The sequence below is a fragment of the Zeugodacus cucurbitae genome, chromosome 5, assembly GCF_028554725.1.
Source record: "Zeugodacus cucurbitae isolate PBARC_wt_2022May chromosome 5, idZeuCucr1.2, whole genome shotgun sequence".
NCBI lineage: Eukaryota > Metazoa > Arthropoda > Insecta > Diptera > Tephritidae > Zeugodacus > Zeugodacus cucurbitae.
Window position 1 is genome coordinate 6,152,293 of NC_071670.1, and position 6,587 is coordinate 6,158,879.

General features: G+C 30.6%; 1 protein-coding gene across 1 annotated transcript in view; it reads left to right on the forward strand.

The window, feature by feature from the left end:
• Nucleotides 1–6,587, forward strand: part of LOC105218559 (N-alpha-acetyltransferase 30A) — a 130,543-nt gene that overhangs the window by 43,667 nt on the left and 80,289 nt on the right. The window lies entirely within an intron of this gene.

Sequence of the window (6,587 nt, forward strand, 5' to 3'; positions counted from 1 at the left end):
ACATACAAACAGGTGGTCACTCCAACTCAAAATATCTCATTTGCAATATTATTTATTGTTCTACATATGTCACAGTTTCTTTTTAGGCCTACCTGTCAATTCCAAACTCAGCTTTAGTCTCACTCTGCAGCCATTAACATTCAGTTCCTTTGTTGTTTTAGTTTCTATTTAATTTAGTTCCAGTCTTGATCCCCAACTCAAATTGGTCGCGGTACTAGTCTCTGTCTGTTATCGTCCGTCTCGAAATCGGTGTCGGACAGCAAAGTAAAGGTATTCAGACTCTGTCTCCTCCCCATTTTTATTTCCAACCAAATTAAGGTATTTAGATTCTGTTCCTTCTGTTTCATTTCGAAATCGGTGACGTTAACAAAGAAAGAGAAAACAGAGTCTATGTTTTCTCTCGGTTTCCATCTTCATCCGTCTTGAAATCGGAGTCGATAACAAAGTAAAGGTATTCTGCCTTCACGAAATCGTAGTGTCGACAATGAACTTAAGGTTTCAAGTTCATTTAAGGTTAAGATTAAGGCCAACGATAGATCCTTTCTTTTTTGCATAATTTCTTTAATAACTTCTTATGGATGTTTTTCGTCCGTCCGTCTCAGCCATAGCCAAATCGACAGATTCAATAACTTATCGATAGATCCGGACGCTCCTCATTGCCCTCGCGCTAATTTAATAGCCTTTTCACACAGCCAAATTAATTGATCAATTGAAATATTTATTTAGAAACCAGTTTTTGCCCTTCACACTGCTGGCTACTCGATAACCGATCAGCTGTTATACATTTTTGTTTTTGCTTTTAATAAAAAGTTGGTAAGTTTCATCAGCTGATTGCTATTTTTAGCAGCGACATCTACTGTCATAAAGGGTGAACAACAACTCGCAGACAAAGGATGTATATATAATTACAAATACGCTCTTAATCAGCGTTTTAATCGAGCAGAGGCCGGTTAATTGATCAATTAGCTCCCGTGTGAAAAGACTATAAGGGTTAACGTTCACACGCATTCCTCATACGCCATGGCTAACACCTAGGTCACTCATACGCACTGAACAGCGGCGCTTATACTCAAGTTGAATGCAACCATTCATCAAGATCTAATAATACATATATACATATATCTACATATTTATATATAGAAAATGAAAATTATTTCACTGCATCCGAAATGCGCATAAATTATATAATTTAGCTAGGCACTGAGTGTTTATGCGCAAACTTATATATACAAAACAGCAGTGAACAGGAAAAACCACACAGCTGAAGGAAGCTCAAGCTAAAGCAAGTAATCGCCATGTTGCATGTTCACTCACTAGTTAGATTTACTGTACACTAGCTGCTAGAAGACGGCACCTCTACAGCTGCAAGCTGTGCCTTAAGTTGGTTGGTAGCCACGTAAGCTGCGTGCGCGTAAACTAATTACAATGCGCCGAATCAGCGACCATGAAAAGCTGCTGTAGGCTTTGTTAGAAATGTAAACGCTAGCAGCAACAGCTAGCTAGCATTCATTAACAAGACTGGCGCTAGTTTTCTTTTTGCTGTGTGGATTTAAATTTCTTTTTTTTTTAATTTTCACTTGTAACACTTTCTGCGTCGAATTAATTTAAATTTTTATTTTGCATGGAAATCGCGCTTAAAAATAATATCCTGAATTCTTAAATTTTTGAAATTTTGAGAATTTTTTTTTATTATTTATTTTTTTTATAATTTTCTTTTTTATATTTTTTAATTTTTTTTATAATTTTTTATTTTTTTATATATTTTTTTAATTTTTTAATTTTGTTTTTTATATTTATATTATTAGTATCGCTAAATAAAGTTCGTTTCATTAGCATATATTTTTATTTTAAAACAATTAAATTGAGTTGAGTCAAAGAAAAATTAAATAAATCAAAATTAATATTAATAAATAAAATAATAAAAATAAAAAACTTTGGCTTTCCTATATTTTACAAAAAAATGTAATTATGTCTTCAAATTATTATTTCAATATATTTTAAATAAATAATATTTGAAATGTTTTTTATAAAAAAAAAATTAAGTTAAATCAATACATAAATAAAAAAAAATTTGAGACAAATCTGAAATAAATATATTTTATATATTTGTACATCTGCTTCCTTAATTTATAATGAATTTTTTCGTAAAATTTCACATTTTTTTTGTACTAAACTTTATAAATTTAAGTATTTCCAAAATGATTTTTATAATTTTTTATATTATAATTTTTATAATTATAATAATAAGGTTTCCAACTTTCAATTCTCCCGAACTTAGCTCTTCCTTTATCATATATTTTTTTATAGTTTTATTGTTTTTTAATTTTCTTTTATTTTTTCACAAAAAAACGAATTTTATTATTTACTTTATTTTATTTATTCTGAAAAAAACTGTCTTATTTTTTTATTTTCTAAATTTCAAAAAATTCGTATATATTTTATTATTTCCTAATTATATTTCTTTAATTATTTTTTATAATTTTTTTTATTTTTTTTCAATTTTCCTTCCTTAGTATTTTTTTTAATTTTCTTTTATTTTCTCACAAAAAAACGTATTTTATTATATACTTTATTTTATTTATTCTGAAAAAACTGTATTATTATTTTTTTTTTGTGTTGAAAATTTTTATATACAATTTTGTTGTATAAAAAATATATTTTTGTATCTAAATTACAGAAATTCATAAGCAATAATAGCACCATTTTATTATCTTATATATATTAAGTAGAATTAGTCTATAATAATAATAATTCTTTTTTTTTGAAGTTGTGAAAATATTATATTTTACTTATTAAAAAAATGTTTTATAAATGTACTAAAAATAAAATATAAGAAATATATAAATAAATAAAAATAAAAAAAAAAATTTAAATTAATAATATAAAGTACAAAGTATAAAAATAAAAACATGAAATAATAAAAAATCTTGAAGAACTGTTTCTTGAATTCTACCAAAATTTAATGTCAATATAATTCTTATAGCTTTCCATAGGTGAATCAAAATAATAATAATAACTAATTTCCAGAAGTTTAACTACAAAACTAGTGATTTTCAGAAAACACAAATGTCTGGCTTATAAGTAAATTCCTTTCTGTGAACCCTCCGAGAATTAAAATTTTTTTTTATTAACGAACGAAAAAAAGAATTTAAAAGCAAAAGTTATCCATTTTTATATATAAATCATATATGGCATATGAGAATGATATTTTATGTGTAACGGACGTGCCAAAAGGGTTTTATTTTCCAAAATTTTTAAAATAAAATTTTGTTCGATTTTTTTTTTTAATTGCTTGTGTGTCTGCGCGTCTCGATTGGTAACTGTGCCATTAAACATTCGAAGCGGAAATCAATATAACTCATACGCCATGTGCATGTGCAATAATCGTCAGATATTATATAATACAAGGCAGCACAGTCTGCGAGGAAACGCCTTTGCAGCTGCGTTTTATATTTCTATATATGCACATCAGTATACATACATAGATTAGCTAGCGTAGAAAAACCGAAAACCAAACAAATCGATTGCCATCAAATGTGATATGCATTATGTTGTTGCAGCAAAAATAATAAATACCGCTAATAAATGCCAACACGCATGCGCGGCATAATTGAACGCCAACTTCAACATTGGCATTTTAGTCGAGCAAATGGTCAATGAGTATCGACATTTTGGCAGTGTGCAGGCAGTTGCAATAAAAATAAATGCAAAAAAAGAAATAAATAATTACCAATGGCTTAATGGCAAAGAAAAGAAAGATAAAAACAAGAAATATAAAAATTAAAAAAAAAACTGAAAAGCAAAAGAGATTAGTTCGCAAAAACGATTGTAAAAAGCATCGTCAGTTAAATGATAAAGATCCGCTCTGTTGCGCATGAAAGTGCTGCGTGTGGCGGCATGCCAAGTCTTAGTTGCGCATGCGCAGACGCTCATTGCATTTATTTCATGTGACGCACTGCGTAGAAGCAATAAATAATAAATTATAACATTAAATGTAAAACGCAATAAATCAGACATACGGCAACACGGTTTTCAAATAGAAATTAGTCTACTTTTAGGCTATTTGAAAATGCGTTCGTGGTTCAACTTTGAGGTAAGTTACCACTTGCAGTTCTGATGGTGCATACACTCAACACTCAAGACACTCTCAAACGCTCGAATCTACATACATAAAAATTACTCAACTGGCGGTTTATCTAAGTTTTTTAACCAATTTCGAACCGTTTTTGGATTAATAAGATGCTTTCTTATAAAGGGGTTTTTCAATAACAGCGCTACAAATAAATCAAAACAAAAATGATTCGGGATATAAATGAAATTCTTTAATACTGTGAAAGTACAATCGATGCCATTATGTATGGAACTCGATTCATTTTGCATGGCCACCATGCACGCTTGCAGAAATCCAGGCGCTGAACCCAAATTTCCACGGTTTTCAAGCATAAATTGGACGATACTGCGGCAATTTCACGTACGAAGTTCATCAATCGTCGCTGGCTTGTTGCCATAGACCATAGACTTGATGTGGCTCCACAGAAAATTGTCTAACGGCGTCAAATCATACGACCGAAGCGGCCAATTGACTGGGTAATTTCGTGAGATAACAGTTCACTAAACTTGGTTTTCAATAAATCGATTGTGACATTTGTTGTGTGGCTTGTGGTACTGTCCTGTTGGAATCAAATATTATCCAAGTCAATATAATTCAATTCGGGACAAAAAAACTCGGATTCATCACGGAACAAGTGCGGCCCAATTACTTCGCCGGCCCATAAACCACACCAAACCGTAATTTTTTCGGGTTGCAATGGTGACACATGGAGTACGTGTGGATTGCTGCCTGACCAATAACGCATATTTTGCTAATAGACGAAGCCATTCAGCCATCTCTCTCGCTGAAGATGATTTTTTAATTAAAATCCGAATCATTTTCAAGTTGTTGCTCAGCCCAATTCACGAATATATGGTCATTCGTCTTCAGTTCTTGTGTCAATTTAACCTGCTAAGGATGTAGGCCAAGGTCATTTCGGAAAATTCCCCACAACGTCGTCACAGAGATGCCCAAGACTTGAGAACGACGTGTGAGATACTGATTTGGGTCTTTCTCAATTGTTGCACTAGCGGCAGCTATATTATCGGCACTACTAGAAATTTTTTGTCTCACTGGCACGGAACGTTTTTGGATTCAAATATTTCCACCAGACACTCAATTGTTGATCTGACAGGTCGATTATGACGACCATAAATTGGACGTAGCGCCCTTAAGCCTCTCATGCCCGAATTAAAATGGGCGGAGCTAACATTTTTTATGGACAGATATATATTAGTCTTAACTCAAATATGAAGTGATAAAAATTTCAAAGTCTTGTGTATCCTGGTTCATTAGTTACAGGATGTTGCTTATAGGCACAAATTAAACTACTATATTATAAATAAACTAAACACTTTTCTCATGAATTTTTTTTTAAATAACTCTCTCATCTTTACTATATAAATAGTTCAATTTGTTTTAAAATAAAAAAAAATATTTTTATGTTTTTGAACACTTTTTGTATAACCACTTTTGTATAACTTTCTTAGCGAAACGATTTTTGCGAATTTCTCTCTGCGGAGAACTCTTACTGAATGAACACGTGCACAGCTCATATCACAAAAAGGAACTGTAAGCTTGCACAACACTTAAGTCTACATAATTGAAAAAACCGCTGGTCAAAAATATTTATATAACGAGAGTTAGAAGTAAGTACAATATTGTCTATAGGCATGGTTGCAGTACTCAATAAACTCACAGGACGCCAATAAATTACAGTGTTGCGGTATTGCCGAACAAATGGCTTTCTAGTTTAATTCAAAAGTCTTTTATCTCAGTGTCGACTCTTGATGATTACAGAAAATTGCTAACAAACGTTTGATAATCGACTATCTATATTTGATACCATCAAGTTAAATATTATGATTGAATGAATGAATGATTTTCACTGCCGATAAAGCTTTCTAACTGCTACGTAGACTTATCTGTAAACTTTGCTCTTAGCACTTTCATATAAGGTTATTAGAACCCTTTGTCTCACTCTCAAATATTTTCTCATACACTAAACACAGTTATTGAATCTTGAGTATGATTAAACTCAGTCACTACAGAAATTTTTTTTATTTTAAAATTCTCATCTAAATAGGTGATTTGTAAACCATTTTCGTTATAATATAAACAGTTGGAGAATTGCTGGCATGCGCTACTTAACGAATAAAAAATAGACAAGTATTTGGTACGCCTAAAAGTATGCCACAATTTGTTGACAATGTATGAGAACAGAAAAAAGTGAACAAGTGTAACACCTTCAAATTTGTTTTTACTTTCAACTTACCCTCAAATTAAGTAATTTCCCGAAAAATAATAACCCTTCTTCTATAATGTATGTACATAATTTTATTGAGCACAGTATGAAAAATAGTTTTTTTTTTATACAACTTAAATGCTAAATATTGCACAAATTTAATACAATTTGTTATACAATTTAATTTTAGTCTTTATGAAATGTTTATAGACAAATGATAAAAAATAGAGTAAAAAATTAAGTGAAAATTAT